At 46.2% G+C, this 20,627-nt stretch overlaps 1 protein-coding gene across 1 annotated transcript in view; it reads right to left on the reverse strand.

The window, feature by feature from the left end:
* Positions 1–9,217, reverse strand: part of ASS1 (argininosuccinate synthase 1) — a 147,532-nt gene extending 138,315 nt beyond the window's left edge. Inside the window, exon 1 of the mRNA XM_077478172.1 lies at positions 9,126–9,217. The gene's annotated coding sequence lies outside the window, so the exon portion shown is untranslated. The remainder of the gene's footprint in view (positions 1–9,125) is intronic.
* Between the last annotated feature and the right edge of the window lie 11,410 nt (positions 9,218–20,627).

Consider the following 20,627-nt stretch of genomic DNA (forward strand, 5'->3'; position numbering starts at 1 on the left):
TAAAACATGGTTTCCTGTTTGTCAAAGCTTTGAACTATTGTTATATACTTACTTTAGCACTTTCAGAACTTGCAAGATGTAACCCCTGAGGCACATACACCAATGGCTGAGAACCCCTGGGTTACAGGCCTGTGCTCATCCTCATAACAGGACTGTGCTCAACATCATTACAGGTCTGTGCCCATCGTCCCTACAGGTCTGTGCCCATCATCATTATTACACGACTGCGCTCAACATTATAGTTTGTAGCATACGCAGATATTTGGGGTTAGATCCATAATGGTCCTATAAAATAAGCCTCAACCTATAGAAGTCAAGTGGTTCATTCCATGTTACCTTAACCAAAAAAGGATTGTGCCAATGAGATTGTAAATTACTCTAATAAACAAAGATCTGAACATAGACACTCTCCTAGACAGAATTATTTAAAATGTAAAGTGCCGTCGTTATGGGACTGTGGTCATCATTATTACAGGATTGAGCTCATTGGCATTACAGGACGTGGTGCCCCATCGTCATTACAGGACGTGGTGCCCCATCGCCATGAACCACTTGACCTCCGGAAGATTTACTCCTCTTCATGACCAGGCAATTTTTTGCTATACAGCACTGCGTTGCTTTAACTGACAATTGTGCAGTCATGAAACACTGCACATTTTGTCCTTTTCCCCCCCAACAAATAGAGATTACTTTTGGTGGTGTTTGATCACCTCTGCATTTTTTTTTGTTTGCACTATAAACAAAAAAAGTCAATAAAAAAAATTATATATAAATCTTTTTTTTTCTTACTTTCTGATATAAAACACATCCAATAAAAAAAAGAAAAAATTTAAATCCAATTTCCTCATAAATCTAGGCCAATATGCATTCTGCTACATGTTTTTGGTAACAAAAATTCCAAATAAGTGTATAGCGATTGGTTTGCACAAATGTTATTGTGTCTACAAACTATGGTGTATATATACAGAATTTTTAATTCTTTATTTTTTTATACTAGTAATGGCGGAGATCACTGACTTATAGCGACTGCAATATTGCAGTGGACAATCTGACATTTTTGACACTTTTTGGGGACCAGTTACAGTAATCAGTGTTAAAACTATGCACTGTCACTGTACTAACAACACTGGCTGGGTTAAACATCTAGGGCGATCAAAGGGTTAAATGTGTGCCTAGCTAGTGTTTTTTGTTTTTACTATGTGGTGCTTTTACTAAGGGATGTGCTGCATTTTATTCCCCACTTTGCAGGGAAACAAAATCCAGGACATCCCCGCTGACAGCACAGAGCTCTGCCTTGTTTACATCGTTCTCCTCGCTGCTCAGTGGGTGACATCTATTGGCCAGCACCCGCTGATCGGCTTCTGCTGTGCCCCCTACCAGAAAGTGCCGACTCATACTAGGTACATGATGCAGGCTAGGAGAGGCACTCTGCTGCCGTATAACTATGCTATTCGGTGCAAATAGTTAAGACTGCATCCATCCTCATTACAGGATGGTGCTCATCCTCATTACAGGACGGTGCCAATTGTCACTAAAGAACTGTGCCCATCCTCATTACAGGACTGTGCCCATCCTCATTACAGGGACTTTGCACATTGTCACTAAAGGATTGTGCTAATCGTCATTAAAGAACTGTGCCCATCATCATTAATAATGATTCCCTTCCTCATTAAAGATCTGTGCCCATCCTCATTAAAGGACTTTGCTCATCATAATTACAGGACTGTGCTCATTCTCATAGTTTGTAACTAAATACTTTAGATGGGCTTTGATTCACAACCTACCTTATTAAATAAGCCACCACCTATGGAAGGCAAGTGGTTCATCCTTTGCTACCTTAACCAAAAAAGCAATCACGTTTGTAAGATTGTAAAATAATCTCATGAACACAAATCTGAACATACAAAAATCCTTGTCCTAGATTTTAAAGAATATGACAGCACACACTGCTATTTTACCAGAATGACTGAAAATAAATTGCATCCACTTATTACAAATGTGATTTCAGGATGGTATATACCTACCTCCATAATCTGACCTAATACCCAGGTGAGAACAGACTATATAAGATTACCCTGGGGGGTTGTTTTGGATTATTAGGAATGCTGGAAGCTCTAGTTATTTATGAATGAAAAGTACACTGCAGTGCAGCCACATCAGGCCACCACTCCTGATGGAACATCTGTTTGTCTATGGCCCAAAGCTGGGACAAGGTAATTTAGCAACCAAGGCAAAAAGGCCAAAGTGCCCGCCTATGAGTTGCCCAGAGCATCACAGCTAATGGTAGAATGTTGAACACCTAGCACTTCCAGATTCCACCTGCTGACCGCCACATCACAGCAATGTGGGACGGGGACGCTGGCCTCCAACATCCCTGGAGGAGTTGAATGTTGAAGATTCTACCAGCGGCTTTGCTCATCGGGAGAGCCAGAGTTCAAAGGACAGCGGGGGCAGGTAAATAAAAGTGCTATTCTTTTTCAGGGTAGTTTTCTTAACTTTTAAAATTATTTGGGAGCTTTATATAGGAATACAATAAAAATTGGGAAAGGGTCCAATCCAAACACCATACAGAATTAGGTAAACCATAGTCATGGTAAATGGTAAACCAGAATGGAAGGTAAGTAAACTGTGGGATTAGCACTATGGTAACTGGGTTTTATTGGGAGGAGGATAGCTACCTTCTTGGTTGGAGTTGGGGGGATTATTGGTGTGGGAGGGGGAAGTGAAGGGTAGGAGGGTGAAGGGTGAGGGGTAGGAGGGGAGAGTGTGTCCATAGGGAGAAGGAGGACATCAAAAAGAAATCATGAAACAGAGAAGGTCAATATGGGTAGAATAGACAGAAAGGGGAGAGAGAAAGGATACACGGAAATAAGTGGAAGGGCAGAAGGGGCAAGGAGGTTGGCAAAACAAATCTTTGTGGAAGAAAAGTAGGTGACACAAGGATCCAAAATTTTCTGAAATTGGGGAATCCTGACCCCAATTGATTGGGCTAGCCTTTCATTAACACTTTAGTATAGATTCCACTGTCCCATAGGTCCCCATTCATCAATCATATTGTAACTATTAAAACTGGCCATACGTTATACAATTTTCTAATTAAATTTCCTTTAGCTTTACCTTCAACTATGTAGTGCAAGTGCATGCCTGATTTCATACAAATTGAGAGTATTTAAGTTTGACCTCATATTATCTGGTTTTGGTAAATCTAAAGGAAAATTTGTACAAGGAAATTGGAGCAGGGCCCACCTAACCCTATTGTCTTGCATCGCCTTATGCCCCATACACACGATCGTAAATTCCGCCAGCAAAAGAACGATGAGATCTTTTGGTCGGAAAATGCGATCGTGTGTATGCTCCAACTGACTTTTGCTGGCGGAATTTCGGCCAGCAAAAGATTGAGAGCAGGTTCTGACACATGCTCGAAAGCATTGAACTTAATTTTCTCAGCTCGTCGTAGTGTTGTATGTCACCGCGTTCTTGAAGGTCGAAGGTTCAGAAAACTTGTGTGACCGTGTGTATGCAAGCCAAGCTTGAGCGGAATTCCGTCGGAAAAACCATCCAAGATTTTTCAGACGGAAATTTATGGGGCATTAGATCTGTACTCACTCCCTTTTATACTGTAAAGTGCTGTGCAAACCCTTAGCACTATATAAAAACTGTATAATAACATGTACCGCAAAGAAGTCATATAGACCCTGCGCTGCATTTTAATTAAATAAAAATAGATTAAAGTTTTCTGTTAGAAAAAATAATAGATTAAAGCAAAGATGCTGTCCATAGAATTGTCAGCGTTCTTTGGGGCCAATTAAAAGCTCTGCTCTATTTATAACTTTTTATTTCGTTTTGGATGGACAGGGAGAATTAGGCCGCGTACACACGGGCGGACTGTTCGCCCAACCTTGTCCGCTGAACAGTGTTTGGGCGGACAGTCCGCTCGTGTGTGGGCTTTCAGCGGACAGTTTCAGCGGACAGTTTGACGGACAAAGTCTTTCGGAAATTCCGAAAAACTGTCCGCTGAAACTGTGTTTGAGCGAACAGTCCGCCCGTGTGTAGGCTACTTTCGAAATGAGCAAACTGTTCCCGCTCGGAGGAAAGTCTGCTCATTTCGAGCGCGTGTGAAGGTAGGCGGGGCCCGCGACGGAGACGTCGCGGGCTCCGCCGCCTGGAATGGGCTTAAAGGGGAACCCCAACGCCGAAAAAAATCGGCGTGGGGGTTCCCCCAAAGTCCACAACAGACCCTTGTCCGAGCACGCTACCCGGCCGGCCAGGACATATACCATGTGACACCGCCCCATTGTCACTATATAAGTGACCGCACAGCGCGGCTCTGGCATTCCGGCCGGAGAGAGCGACGTGTCAACATCTCCTGGGGAAGAAGAAGAAGAACAAGAAGAAGAAGAAGAACGGAAGGCGGTGACGGCGACAGCGACAGCGGCGACAGAAGACCGGGCCACCGCCTGTAAAAGAGCTACAAGAAGGCGCGGTGGCCCGGCAGAAGAACCGAAGGCGGCGACAGAAGAACGGAAGGCAGCGGCGACAGAAGACCGGGCCACCGCCTGCAAAAGAGCTACAAGAAGGCGCGGTGGCCCGGCAGAAGAACCGAAGAGGGGGACAAGACCCCCGAAGTCGGGAGAAGAGGCCGGCGGCGGGGAGGAAGAAAGCCGGACTCCTCCGCTAGCAAAAGAGCTACACGAAGATAGCGGAGGAGTCCGGCGAGAAGACCCCCGAAGACGGAAGACCCCCGGAGCTGTGCAATAAAATATTTTTTCCCTGTGTTGTGTTTTTTTTTTGTACTTTATTTCACAGGTGAATGGGTAGGGGTACATTGTACCCCATACTCATTCACATAGGGTGGGGGGCCGGTATCCGGGGGCCCCCTTCTTAAAGGGGGCTCCCGGATTCCGATAAGCCCCCCGCCCGCAGACCCCGACAACCAACGGCCAGGGTTGTCGGGAAGAGGCCCTTGTCCTCATCAACATGGGGACAAGGTGCTTTGGGGTGGGGGGGCCGCGCGGCCCCCCCTTCCCCAAGGCACCCCCCATGTTGAGGGCACGCGGCCTGGTACGGCTCAGGAGGGGGGGCGCGCTCGCTCGCCCCCCTTTCCTGGCCGGCCGGGTAGCGTGCTCGGACAAGGGTCTGTTGTGGACTTTGGGGGGACCCCACGCCGATTTTTTTCGGCGTTGGGGTTCCCCTTTAAGTCCATTCCAGGCGGCGGAGCCCGCGACGTCTCCTTCGCGGGCCCCGCCTACCTGTACACGCGCTCGAAATGGGCGGATTTGCCTCCGCCTTACGTGGGCGAGTCCGTTCATTTCAAAAGTTGAGCGAACTGTTTGGCAAACAGTTCGCTGAAACAGTCCGCTCAAAAAGTGCCGTGTGTGGCCATGTCCGTCCATGCTAATTTTGAGCGGACTGTTTGCCGAAACTGTTTGACGAACAAAGTTGGCCGAACAGTCCGCCCGTGTGTACGCGGCCTTAGGAACTCTGTTAGGCTGGTATTGCTGTCTGTGTCCCTATAAGGCTCGATTCACACGTATGCAGTTTCCTTATGAGCGTTTCTGCAGTGCGTTTTGAGATTTACTACAATTTGCTTTTTGCGTCTTTCTTTAATTTAATTTTTAATTTTTATTTTTTATTTGTTGTAGGGCAGATTAATAACTACAAAACGCAATTCGTGGCAAAATTGCAGTAAAAATGCACAACTTGATTTTCTGCAGCTTCTCTATTGAACCCCAAAAAAAAAGCACACTTTTGCGTTTAACTACTTCCCACCCAGCCAATGCATATATAGGCCCGGGTGGGAGCCTTCTTCTTCTGACTGGACGTTCCTAAACGTCCTTCAGAAGGAGGGAGATTGCGCACGTACAGTGGCGCAATCCCGATGCGCTCGTGTCACACAGACCCGTCGCATCTCGGATCAGCAGGAGGGCTCTGTGATTGGCCCTCCTGATCACATCACAGCCGTCATCTGATGTAAACAAACAGCCGGTTGCTAGGCAATCGCCTCTCCTCTCACGGAAGTCGTTGCTGATGAGGGGAGAGCGGATCGCTTGCAGCCGGCTGGTGATCAGTGATTATGAGCTGTTTTTTACCTGCTTGCCGACCGCTGGCTGTCAAATGACGGCCAGGCGGCGCGGCTCTTGTGGTGGGAGGCCGTCATATGACGGCCTCCCATTTAAACAGGGAATGCGCGCAATCGTGCGCATACCTGTTCCTTCGGTGGTGGCGTGTCACGGAGACACTGCTCGCCACCAAGGGGGGTGAACAGCTATTGGGTATGGCCGTTTACCACGTGATCGGCCGTGATGAAGTCACGGCCGATCACAGATGGTTACACCCCCACTGTGCACGGCGCGTGCGGGCGATCGCGAGAATGCTTCACGTGCACGTCGGTGGTGGTGTGTTCCCGGGAACACTGCTCGTCACTGGCGTTGGTAAACAGCCATTGGCCGGCTGTTTACCCAGGTGATTGGCTGTGATCGTTTCACAGCCGATCACTAAATGTAAACAAACCGCGGTAACGAGATGTTACCGGTTACTCCTCCTCACACACGTTACCGCTTACAGTGTACACCAATCACACTGATTGCCGCCCCCGCAATAAAGAGGACCTGCCACCACCCATCATAGTACTTGTCACTCACAGTCCATCCAAGTACCTGTCCCAGCCCAGCAGAGTTCCCGAGTACCTGTCCCAGCAGAGTACCCGAGTGCCTGTCCCAACAGAGTACCCGAGTGCCTGTCCCAGCAGAGTACCCGAGTGCCTGTCCCAGCAGAGTACCCGACTGCCTGTCCCAGCAGAGTATCCGAGTGCCTGTCCCAGCCCATCAGAGTACCTGAGTACCTGTCCCAGCCCATCAGAGTACCTGTCAGTCCATATGAGTACCTGAGTATTTGTCACAGTCCATATGAGTACCCGAATACCAGTCACCAGGCCAGCAGAGAACCTGTCACCAGGCCATCAGAGTACCCGAGTACCTGTCACCAGGCCATCAGAGTACCCGAGTACCTGTCACTAGGATATCAGAGTACCCGAGTACCTGTCACCAGGCCATTAGAGTACTCAAGTACCTGTCACCAGCCCATCAGAGTACCCGAGTACCTATTTGCAGCCCATGCCTCATAGAATATACGCTGGGGTGTTTGCTTTCCAAAATGGGTTAATTCCACTTTCCTGGTGCTCCAGGACCTTCAAAAGTGTGATGGGTAGGAATGAAATGAGATGTGTCATTTATGCTCCTAGAACGCCTGAAGGTACTACTTCAATGTTCGGCCTCTCTATGTGACCAGGCTGTGTAAAAGTCCTACACATGTGGTATCGCCATACTTGGGAGGAGTACCCGAGTGCCTGTCCCAGCAGAGTACCCGAGTGCCTGTCCCAGCAGAGTACCCGAGTGCCTGTCCCAGCAGAGTATCCGAGTGCCTGTCCCAGCCCATCAGAGTACCTGAGTACCTGTCCCAGCCCATCAGAGTACCTGTCAGTCCATATGAGTACCTGAGTACTTGTCACAGTCCATATAAGTACCTGAATACCAGTCACCAGGCCATCAGAGAACCTGTCACCAGGCCATCAGAGTACCCGAGTACCTGTCACCAGGCCATCAGAGTACCCGAGTACCTGTCACCAGGATATCAGAGTACCTGAGTACCTGTCACCAGGCCATCAGAGTACCCGAGTACCTGTCACCAGGCCATTAGAGTACTCAAGTACCTGTCACCAGCCCATCAGAGTACCCGAGTACCTATTTGCAGCCCATGCCTCATAGAATATACGCTGGGGTGTTTGCTTTCCAAAATGGGTTAATTCCACTTTCCTGGTGCTCCAGGACCTTCAAAAGTGTGATGGGTAGGAATGAAATGAGATGTGTCATTTATGCTCCTAGAACGCCTGAAGGTACTACTTCAATGTTCGGCCTCTCTATGTGACCAGGCTGTGTAAAAGTCCTACACATGTGGTATCGCCATACTTGGGAGGAGTAGCAGAATGTGTTTTGGGGTGTAATTTTTGCTAGAAATATTTTATAAATTGACAACTTTGTGTAAAAAAAATAACAATTACCGTTCAAAAGACTCATTATGCCTCACAGATTATACATTGGGGTGTTTGCTTTCCAAAATGGGGTCATTTTGTGGGCAATTCCATTGTCCTGGTACTCCAGGGCCTTCAAAAGTGTAATAGGTGGCTGTGAAATGATATGTGTCATTTTTGCTTGTAGAACGTCTGAAAGTGCCACTTCAATGTTGGGCCTCTGTATGTGGCCAGGCTGTGTAAGTCTCACACATGTGGTATCGCCATACTCAGGAAGAGTAGCAGAATGTATTTTGGGGTGTAATTTGTTGTATGCATATGCTGTGTGTGAGAAATAACCTGATATGACAATTTTGTAAAAAAAAAAAAAAAGAAAAAGGGGGGGGGGGGCACGGGAGCTCAGATCAACTCATTCTGGGAGGACGCATGCTATGAACAACATCACCAGCTTTGCTCCACTTTCCATAGAACCCCCCCCCCTTCCTCCTCCACCCATTACCAAAAGCTCTTCAATTCAGAAACGTGAGCAGAGTTTACAAAGACTGGAGTAGCGAATGGCAATCAATCAGCTTCTAGCTTTTATTGTCAAAGCCTAACCGAACAAGCTAAAGCTAGAAGCTGATTGGTTGCCATGCACAGCTGCTCTGGTAAATTCAATGCATCTGGCGGGGAACTACTCACCACGATCTTAAAATGCTGGCTGCCTGGCTGTCTCTGGCTTCAATGCTTTCTGAAGCACTGTGCAAGTCAAATCAAAGTGATTTTTTTCAGACAACGCCAGGCAAATTGGCATCTTAGGTCAGCCATGGCACTGTGCCCGGTTCTTTGACTACAGGTTTCCTAGAGTCCCCCTGTGCCTCTTCCTAGGATGACAGCTATGTGTCAGCCCTGGCTCCTGTTTTAGCATACCTTCTTATAGAAGCAACCAGCACTGCTGTAACATGCATGTGAGCAGTCACTATAGACACAGATGGTGGTAGTAGAAGAAGAGGAGGAGGAGGAGGAGGAGGGCAGGGAGAAGGGGGAGATCAGAGGATATACAGAAGCATGGCAGCAGAAAGGGGTGATGATGATGATGCCCAGAAGGCAGAGTACTCACAGTGATCACAGTGCAGGCTGATCTGTCTGTGCTCAGCCAGTGCTTACAACACATGCTTTACATAGCAGAGGAGGGCAGGGGGTGTGGTGATGACGTCACTGCTAGTACCTGCCTAGCTGTCACAGCTAATCCTGTCTGATTGCTGATCTCCAGGGGGGGGGTGCCAGGGTGCCAGGGCCATCTCACTTGATCATCACCCATCATCAAAAGAGAACAGCACCTATAGGACTTTTATCACTCATCTGCTAAAAACTAAGAAGAATCTGTCTTCATGCAGGGAAATGTACAGCCATTGCACATGACTACATGTGTCAAGTGTATCCAAAGACACATTTCATAGACTAGAAATGTGTTAAAGTGACACTAAACAAGAGAAAAAAAAATTCCAGTTTGTATTCTTTAGGCTCTCCGTTCACATCTAGGCATCCCGGATCGAGTACAAGAACTTCTTTTGGGGCGACAGGAGTCGCGCGATTCTGTGTTTGCAATTTTACCGCAATTCGTTGGCGACAGTCGCCGTAAAATCGAGCCGTAAGATCGGGGTGCCATTGGACCCAAAGCACTGTCGCCCATACACATCCACTACTTAGTGACCCTGTAATCTTCTTCTACTGTCCTCCATGAGCTCCCGAACTGCTTCTTTTCCTCCTTGTGTACATTTGTGTTGAATGAGCAATGCATGATAATTGTGTTATTGTGCACTGCTCTATGCACAATATACATCCCATAGTCCCTAATCCATCTCAGGCGGGTGGCTACATTCCTACATACAGTGTGTCCCTGGAGAACGAACGTAGCTATAAAGGAAGCTGTATCACAATGAATTAGAACAATAGAAGGGACTTTTTTGAATTAAGAATACATACTTAAATAGAATTCTATTGTAATCCAGAGTGTGGTGTCATTTTAATCTTGGCAGTGCAGGGGCATCCCCTGCAAGGAAGTGCCTGTATTTTTGTTTTCCCTGGAGATGGGCTTTAAAGTCCCTCCTGTGCCCCATCGGGGGAGATTTTCCTTTACTTCCTGTTCTGTAGACACAAAAACAAGTGAGTGGAAATCTGTTAACTGTACAGTCTTTATAAAATTAAATTTACCAAAAACCATGTAAGATGAGGACCTGCTTAAATTATCTAATCAATTATCAGACAGGCCTTTACACTACATAGTGGCTGGTAGATCTAAAGGAGATTGTACGATCAGATTGTAATGTTCGTGGCGCGCTTTAGATAGAGGATACCAGAATAATTGGAAGGTTTCTCCTCTATTTGTGTTCTGTTGACAACTCAAAGCTGTGGATTTCTTACCGCCTTTAGTCTGGGTGACATTGGTCAGCAAGATAAATAAAGAGGAAGACTCTTCCCAAAGGGGGCACAGACATCGATACAATGCTAAGGTTCAAACCCCTCGTCTCTCTAAACATATAGAAAAAAAAATAGCATCGCCCTCTCTATTTTTACGTTCTCCTTTGGAACATTGTCCCCCAAATAAAAATTAAACAAAAATAAAAAATTTTTTTTTTTTAGGATTTTACCAAAACAGATGGCAACCTTTGAAGAGGGGGTTTTTGCTCCACTTTGTAAAGCTTTCCTCCCACTTCCTGTTCTGTTTTCAGGACAGGAAGTGAAGGGAAATCTCTGCAATGAGACTAAGAAAAAAAACTTGACAGGGGTTTTAAAGAGGAACATCACCCTCCTTTTAGGTTCTTGTTTTACTTCCCCTTTTGGCATGACCTCAGAAAGCATTCTTACTCACTCAGCAAATCCAGAGTTTGATCCAACCTGCCTTTCCACCAGCAAACACCAGGGCCTGAGCCACCATCTTCCATATTGACATCATTAGGGTGGTGGCTGTCTTCAGTTTTCTTACACCCGGCCCTCTGATGACACAAAGCTGCACATGAGCAGTGTGACTGGCACACACACACAGTATACTGGACTTTCCCCTAAGCCACCTGGGATTGATGATGTGAGTATCCCTGTAGGTTTCAAGATGGAGGGGTGCATCATTCTTGCCTAGGTGAGAAAGCAGAAAAATGGGGTTGGATCCCATACCACAATCTTCTATACTGACGTCATTAGGGTCTGGCTGTCTCTTCCAGATTCTTACCCCTGGCCCCCTGATGATGCCACGCTGCACATGCGCAGTGTGTGCAGGTTTGCCCAGCATATGAGCAGGGTGAGTGGCCAGAGATGTTGCTCTGAACCCCCCTTGGATGGATGATGTGAGTATCTTAGGAGGCTTCAGGAAGAAGGGGTGATGTCATTCCCACCTTGGTAAGAAAGTTGGAAGATCAGGGCCAGGCTGCACATAAAAGATATTCAAAAATGTTTTTGTTTTTTTCAACTCTGTGTTACAAGCAGGAAGGTGGGGATATCTATGGTACTTGAAGAGGATGATGGTCCACTTTAACTACTCCTTATTCTATTCAGAACACAAAAATGTGGTATTAGATATACATTCAAGTGGTAGTAAACCCTTACATATACCCAGTGACATGACTGGCCTCAAGTTATACACAGAGATGAAACAAATCCTCCTACATAAGTTGTACCTCTTTATCTGCTGCGTTCTCTTCCCTACATCCACTAAAAGTGCTGAATTTATACGCTTGTCTGGGAGTTTAAAAAAGGGGGAGGGGGCAGAGTGCTGAAATTACACTGAGTGTAAGTGTAAAGCTGGCCATACACCTATAGATTATCTGCAGATTTTCTATGGTTAGATGGAAAAAGTGCAACAGATTTCTCCATGTTCGCTAAACTGTGTGGATGGAGGAATCTCCCACTTTTTCCATCTAACCATAGAAAATCTGCAGATAATCTATAGGTGTATGGCCAGATAATCTATAGGTGTATGGCCATCTTAAGCTCAGTGTGGAGAGCTCTGAGAGCTGATTGGAGGGAAGGGACACACCCCACTCCACACAGCACAGAGGAACAGAGCTGGCTGTCAATCTGCTAGAGGTCACTCCCCTGTCACCTATTTTCTCTTGGTGTCAGGAACACTTGTCAGAAGTGATTCATGCTGATAGCAGAGGAACGAAGCAGCAGACAGAAATTACACTTATTGCTCTTAATTGAGACACGTACACCCTATAGAGCGATATGCTTTGTTCATATTTCATGTCTGAGGTTTACAACCAAAATGGCATTAGAGGTTAGGAGGTGCCCTATAAACTCAAATAATTAAATGTACTCAGCTTAGTCATTGGTGAGGAAATTATATGCAACGGATATGACAATTATGTGGTAAAACTAGTCTTTATTGCACAATACATGGCATTTCCTTATTCCCAAATGCTAGGCTGGGGTCACATTTGAGCTGCCTTTGGTTATTCTACAGTCTTTGTAACTTCATTAAGCATTTTTTTCTAGAATTTTTTAATCAATGGAAGGCTAGTTACTGGTGGAAAAATTTGCAACATGTGCATTTTTGTACTCTTTAGTGAAGACTTGAATTTTGTTTTTAATTATTTTTAGCCAATAGAAATGACCATGGGAGCCAAAAATGCTTGTGTACTTTTCTGGGCCATGTTCACACATATGCGAATTGGATTTCGCCACATCTAATTCACATGACAGGCAAGTGTGACCGGCTATCAATTGAGCTAGTTTACACAGGTCTGGGGTGGCCACGGTCTGCATTCAAAAAAGGGTCCGGTGCGTCTTCTGGTCTGATTCAGGTGTGAATTCAGGCAAATATTCAGACCTGATTTGCACCTGAACCAGTGAACAGGGATGCACCGGACCCCAGGCACGACCCCCGCGGCTGCATATGTGTGAACCTAAAGGCATAAGGTTTTTTGTTACCATAAAATGATTATAAAGTCTAGTTTTCTATAAAAATAACAAACATGTTATATTTACCTACAATGTTGCAGTGGATTTGCACAGAGCAGCCCAGATCCTTCTCTGCTCGGGTGCCTCTTCTGCGCTCTTGGCTCTTCCCTCCTGTCGAGTGCCCCCACAGCAAGCAGCTTGTTATAGGGGCACCCGAGCTGAGTCACAACTCCCTGTGTCCATTCAGACACGGAGCCCTGGTTCGCCCACGCCCCCTCTCTCTCCTGATTGGCCAACTGACTTTGACAGCAGTGGGAGCCAATGGCGCCGCTGCTGTGTCTCAGACAATCAGGAGAGAGAGTCCTGGATGGCCGGGGCACTCATGGACATCGCTGGATAGAGATGGGGCTCAGGTAAGTATTAGGGGGGCTGCTGCACACAGAAGTCTTATTATCTTAATGCGTAGAACGCACTAAGATAACCTTCTGCCTTTACAACCACTTTAATGCATTCTCTCCTCTTTCAGTCCAGCACTGTGCCCGTCTGAAGCAGCACCACTCTCTCTCTCCTCACAGGACACAGAGGCGCAATGGGAGCCAATGGAATCAATCAAATCAAAGGAGGGAGAAAGGGGTGGGGTATGCTGTGTGTATCTATGGAGACTGCTTGCCATGGGTAAAATAGATACCGAGGTGTACCTTATACACCCTTGTGCTGACCCAAGTGGCAACATGGCTGCCTCCACAGTATGTCCTTGTTTTGTTTATTAGACAGGTGATTTGACCTCTAAAGGCAGAATTGTCTGACTAGGGGTGTGTGGCTGGCCATGTGATGAAGTAAGGCTCTTGCCGGGTGTTGACACATAGTGTTGACGTTTCCAATATTGGCTGATAATCAGAAAACGTAACAGCAGATCAAACAGCATATCACTGTGTCCCAGGTATGTTTTGTAATCCCTTCAAAGTTGGGAAATACAGAAGTGATTTTGGAACTTGGTGTCTGCCAAATAGCAGAAGGTTAGAAACTCCTGCATTCTTTTTTTACTGAGGATACAATTTGTTGCAACTCCAATACACAAGTTTCTCTCAAGGTGTGTGAGGATTATCATGCGGTGTAGAGCTGGCTCAGATCTCCCAATTGTCCCTCATTTGGTCACAAATCTATTTTTAGTACAACGTTCCAACTTTAAGGCCCAGTTCACACTGGTGCGACATGCGCTCCGACTTTGAGAGCACATGTTGCATCACAAGTTACACCCCATTGGGTGCAATGGAACCATTTTAATAGGTTCCTGCACTACTTTTGGTCTGACTTCGGCATGACTTGGATTGACTTCTGTTAAAGAAGTCATGTAAAAGTTGTGCTGGGATGTCGGCATGGAAGTCGCGGCAGTGTGAACCGGGCCTAACAGACATGTAACTGTCATTGCCTTTGTGTTGCTCATTGTCTATACCAGTTGATTGGCTAGGCCATGCCACACGAGTCATCCTGTCCCTGGTGAACTAACCAGCAACAGGATCACTAAAAGATTGTTTACCAGTTTCAGGTTGTGTAACAATAGCCATAGCAGCCCACATGGTGCTATAGGGCCTGGAGGTGGGGGTCCCCATTAGGGGTCTGTAAGGGAAACGATACTGTGAATTTTCCTGTATAAAAGGGCTGAAGTTAGAGCTCAGGATTGTTTTGCTAGTCACAGCCACCTCCGCCCATTTAATGCCCTCTGAACTTTTGTTATAGACTGTATGTAGAAGTCATACTTCATAACTATGATCTCTGACCTTGCGTCGCACTTCTTGTCCATTAACTAAGGTGGCTACCATAGGGCTCAGTGCAACCATGTGCTCCAACTTGTTGGGATTTTGGATTGTTGGTCCTGCAGTCTTCCCAGGGAGTCAGTAGTTAAAAGACTGTCTGGAGGGGTTTCAGAATCCTGACTGTTCACAGTTCTTAGCTATGTGTCCATAGCGGCCACACTGCGCCGCATTTTCAGTCTTCTTTAGGATCCCTGCTCAGTGGGTTCTCTCCAATGGGGTTAGGGTGAGTCCTTTTTAGAGGAGGCTACCTCCTGTTTCAAGATGGCCACATGCTGAGCTAGTTTTGTCAGCAAGGTTTGCATGGCTGACAGGGGTAAAGGTGCCAGGGCCTCCTCCTTGAAGTATGGAGGTTAAAATTTCTTGGCGACTGCGTCTCCCGCATCTATTTCCTTCTGTTCCAAAGCAACAGCATCCACAACCACATTGTGAAAGGAGATGGAGGGTTACTCCTTAATCTTCTCTTGCAAGGCCCTTTGGACTGGGCCAACCTTCAGGCCCATTATGAACGGATCCCTAATATGTGATCTGTGTCAGTGATGTCAGCGCAAAGGTTCTGCATGGCTACCGCATAATGGGTAAGATTCTCGTCCCCCTGCTGTTTCTTTAGGGAGAACACGCTTCGTAATTGGTATCTTCTCCCCAACCAGACCCTCAAGGTGTGATACGATCTGTTCCAGAGTAGCTCGCTAGTGCTCTGGCAGCGCCATCACCACGTGGCAGGTGTTATCCTCAAGGGCGTTAATAGCCAGCTCCGCCACCACCCGGGCAGGAACCTGATACAGGCACGCAACACTCTACAGTCTCTCCTCCCACTCTGCCAAGGAAATGTTAGAGCCATTATACTTCGGTATTAGAGCTAAGGCCAATTCAAGCGGAGCCATGCTGGAGCTCGATCCTCTTTCCTCACCTGCTGCTATATCCTGCCGACTTCCGTCAAATGTAGGTGGGGTGCAGCGTGGTATGATAGGAATAACACACTCAGTCCCAGTGCCATGAAAGAACTCATATTGAAATAATGCAGAGACAATTCATAAATAACCTGGTGGGAAGGCAGCCCAACCTAGAACATTTACAGTTCCATCAGTGTGTAGAAAGCAGAATGTATAGAGGGGAGAATATGGCCTGGCTGTCTTGTGCCCAACAGGCAGGTGTCCAGAGAAGTAACAAGGCTTAGGCTTTCCCTAATTGTTACAAAACTTTCCCTGCTGCTAGTGCTGTCCCTAACAGGTGGGGTACCTGTCCCTACTCTAGCACATCGCAAATGCACACCAAACCTGGGAGCCAGGGCCTTAAATAGGTTCTGCCAGACCCAAGATGGCTTTCAGAGTTACATGGAACCGCAGCATCCAATTGGATGCTCCCACAGTGACCCAGGAAATCATAGAGGAACTATGTTCCTCTTGACTTCCTCTTCAACTGCAGTGCCACTGCTAAGAGCGCCACCTGCAGTGGAGAAAGTAGACTACTCCTGCCTACAAGTTGTTTTACAAAATTTTAGCTAAGAAGATACTTTTGGACTTTAGACTGAATAATTAGGCATACAGGGACTACAGGTACTTATAAATACAGAGATTTGGAGCATGAGAACAGTTATACACCTGCTGGCTATCCCACAGAGTGGCCAATAATCTGCTCATTCTGGTTGAAGGCATTACCTGGGTGAGGATTCAAATCAAAGTCCAGGTAGTGGAGCAGGTAGGAGTAGTGGTGACCCTGTCAACACAGCAGTGCCTTTTGTGGTGGCATAAATGTCTTCGAGGACCTGTTGGCCAAATATGAACACTCGGGCCAGGGAGCGCGTGGTTGTGGCCTGTGAGCCATGTGACTCTAAGTATTCCAGGCCTACGAGGCACAGCGCAGAGCCACAAGAAGCAACCGGAGCAAGTAGGGGTAGTCTGGACACCCCTTGAAGCAAAAGCTACTCTTAGCACCCTTCCAAGGAGTGGTCTGGTCTCTCCCTGGTGAGGACCACAAAAGATTACAGGGGGCCCCCGTAATGGATGAACCCTGCAAGGATCTGGTGACGTCAGAAGTGTGTCTGGTGGGCCAAACCCTATGCAAGGTCCAATGAGGAAGAGTCCTGGTACAACATGTCAACTTGGGAACCAATCCACTATCGCTGCCCAGACACAGTATCCTGGCTGATTTCTATGCAGTGCCTCGCCACTGTATCTTTGAGGCCCAAACAGGGGTGGAAGCGCTCTGTGCCCCGCTGCAGGTAGCTATGGCCTCCTGGGACTAAATTCAGTACAGGTCTCTACCAGAGCCGCTGGACATTGCCTTCAAAGACTTTCCCCTACCCCAACAGGCATTGCTTGATCAGCTGCTGGAAAAACACCTGTTTGCTACCAGTCCAGAGGAGAAGTCATCGACCAACCTATACACATGGGGGACTCGCCGCCCATCTGGGAGTGGTACCATCACATTCTCCCAGTATTGTGCCAAGAGGTTAAGAAGTTACTCTGTAACATGCTTCAGAGTGGGGTGATCACAAAAAGCCGCAGTCCATGGTCCTGGTGCACAAACAGCATGGAAGTCTATGGTTTTGTGGATTACTGTAAACTAAACGCATGCACCCACCTGGACGCCTACCCACTTCCTTGGGTTGAGAAAGCTCTGATGGCCCTTGGACAAGCCAAGTTCTTCTCCGCTCTGGACCTGCCCTAAGGACATGGCTCCTAAACCTGTCTTGGAAGAATTGCTGCTGCGACCGAAGGGCCAGGTGTTGGTAAAAGAATGCCAAGCACACCAGAGGAAGCAAGCTAGAGCCCAAGCAGCCTGTATCGGGTGGTGGGACAGACTTTCCCACCTACCCCTGTCTACGATCTGGTCTCAGAGGGGCCTGACCCTGTGAAAAAGGGACTGCATCAAAATATGCTGAAACCTTGCGTTCTAAGTGAGGACTGTACCAGGAAACCTACTGATGGCCGGGAGTCATTTAACCCTGTGGAAGCTCCAACTCTTCTAGCAGTTTGGTTCTAGATTTATTATCTTTGAACAGCCATTCTCAACCAGGGTTCTTCCAGAGGTTGCTAGGGGTTCCTTGAGTTTTGGCTGAGTGACAATAGCACTTGACAAAGCTAGCTGCATGAACCCAAAGATATTTTTTTAGTTGTCTGTTCTTCCCACTAGCCACCACAGTGAGGAATATGTTTTCACACTGACCACTAATGAAAAGCTTCAGTTAAAAATGTTTTTTTTTTTTAAGAGTTCCTCTGGAAGAGAAAGACTGTCTTAGTGAGTGAACTGTACGTACACAGTTGTAGTAGTTCTTTAAAAAAAAAAAAAAAATCACTAACTTTGTAGAGACAGCAACGATGAGGACTGTGGGGCAATGCAGCAATCTGGATTTTTTCTTATTGCACATAGGAAAGTATTACTGACGGAATTATGATATGTGGGTGGTTGTGTGCCCCTCTGCCAACTCTGTCACCCTGGACCACAGCCTATGTTAGCTCTGCCCCCTTATTTTTTTTTAAAGAGCCATATTATGCTTGCTCTGAAAAAAAAAGCTGTGAGCTATATAAATGTCTGGCCGGTGACTAGGGATTTGTTCATGTGATCTTAGATGAGGAGCTCAGGGACTGACTTTTTAGGAGAACTAGCCAAACAGTTGTTTAAAAGGGAGTGGTGTTGGAGCAGACACTAATGTGTGTGTGCTAGAAAAATTTCCTACCATTTTATGTTACATGCATGCTACATTTTTAAACATTAAACACAAGAGACCAATATGGACCCCACACACACACGGTCCACTGTGATATTGCCTGCTGTGCCTTATGGTGCTCCAAAAGCCGAGAAACTGCTGATCAAAAAATCTCTATGTACTTTCGCCATCCTGTTCTTTGGTCACAATTAAAACTCTGATACACCGTGTCTCTTGCATTCTCAGTGGGTTGTCCTGAGTCAAGGCCACTGCCTGTTTGTTCTGATCTATCATATGACTTTCACAGAGAGGGGCACCGACATTTCAGCAGGTTGCAACAGTGCTGGAAGGAAACCAAGTCATCAGACTGCCAAATCTCCAACAGCCCCCTGCATTGTGTCCATTATGGCTCCATTCCCTGACCTCAATCACGAACGCTCTTTATGTTCATTTCAGGCTTTGTAGGCTGCTCCTTGTCACTCAGGAATTGATTAACAGAGGCACATTGGCTACTGGATGTTGTTTGTATCCTGTTGGTATTGCTTTTATGTTGATGCACGCTAGCTGTGTTAATTAGTTCAACATACTGTAGGTGCTGTACACAGTATTGTGTTTAATGTAGATCCCCAAACCCGATCCCTAAAATCTCATATAAGCTTCAAGATGTTAATGTAATTCCAAAAGTTCTTCTTAAAGTGATTGTAAAGATAAAAGCATTCCTTGCATTAAGGTAAAAAAAACTTTCAAACGCTTCTCTCCCCAGCTTCCTCCCTATACATTTACTTGATTTCAGTCCACCTCTGTGCCCATCTGCAGCAGTCTCTCTCTCTCTCTTCTCACAGGAGACTTGGCAGCAGTGGGAGACATTGGGACCCCCATGCAGTTATAAATGTCAGTTCTGCTGCAACAGGTTCTATACATGGTACAGATGTGACACTTTACAGGCAGACAAAGGGGACCCCCCAGGCACTATATTTAAATGAATTTTTCAGTTTTATTGTTTCACTTTAAGCATCCTGAAAATCACTGCTCCTGTAAAAACAATATTTTTTTTAAAGATTTTGTTTTGATACATGTCCCCCAGGGCAGTACTCGGGCCCCAATACCCTTTTTATGGCCAATAACATGCCTATAAGTCTTTAAAATGGGCACTTTTGATTTTTCAAGTTCGGGTCCCATAGACTTTAATAGGGTTTTAGTGCCTTTAGATAACATTGCAGCCCATGGGCTGCCTAACACAGCACTCCCTAATAGATTTCAGAATTGCAATGCACTGCATTGTGGTGTAAAAGGGCAATGTTATCCAGTTAGGGTTTACAATAAGTTTAAATAAAAACTTTGAACTTTTTAATTTTGTTTTTTAAATACCCATGTGAGCGTGATCATCTTAGTGCAAATTTATTAAACATGGTTTGCATACTGTACATACTTTGTAAATACACTTGTAGGGACCTGGCAATAAGCAGTAGCAGTGTCCATATTCTAAATGTATTGTTGATGGCTGGAGTCTGTTTCAGTTTGACCTGTTCTGCTTTCTATGGATTTTTTAGCCAAATTCAGGTTGTTTAAGGTTGTTGTTTGCCTACTGCTTGAGAGTGTACCTGGCAATAGTGTGGGAAGAGCATGGCTTGTTTATATTTATATCTCCCTGGACAAGCAATAAGAAGTTTATTGAAAGTGTTGCATGCTAGGATGGGGTATAAATAGTTGAGGGAACTTCTCTCTACTCCCAGGCTTTGTCTGGGGAGGATGTGTGTGTAACTGTTCCATGACCTCCCAGGCCTGCTGCCTGGGAAGGACACATGCTTGAGGAAGGTGGGCCTTTGTCTGAGGCCTGGAGCTTGCAGTGCCTGGCTGAGGGTGTTGGCCACGAGATGAGAAGCTGGATCCTGCAGAGGAGCATCATGGGTGAATTTATACTGCAAGAAGAGTGTCTGGAGAAGCTAGGTACAAGCTTGGGCCTTGTAGAATGTCTTTTGGCTCATCCAGTGAGTTGAGTGCTGCTATTGCTTTACAGTCAGCAGACCAGAGAGCTGGTCTGGCCTAAAGTTGTTGTAAAGGCTTGCTTTTTTCTTATAATAACAAACATGTTATACTTATGTAGCACTGGTATCCTTGTCTACTACTGCGTATTAGCATTTATAATGGAAGTTTATGGCTTAGTGTTTGGCGCCATCTAGCAGCCAAACACTGATAGTGGACTTAAATGATTTTTGCTTTATCAAAGCATTGAACTTGGTACAGGAAGTGACTGTTATTTACACTG

This window comes from Lithobates pipiens, unplaced genomic scaffold (assembly GCF_037356315.1).
Source record: "Lithobates pipiens isolate NorthernLeopardFrog02 unplaced genomic scaffold, aLitPip1_a1.2 Scaffold_1, whole genome shotgun sequence".
Classification (NCBI taxonomy): Eukaryota; Metazoa; Chordata; class Amphibia; order Anura; family Ranidae; genus Lithobates; species Lithobates pipiens.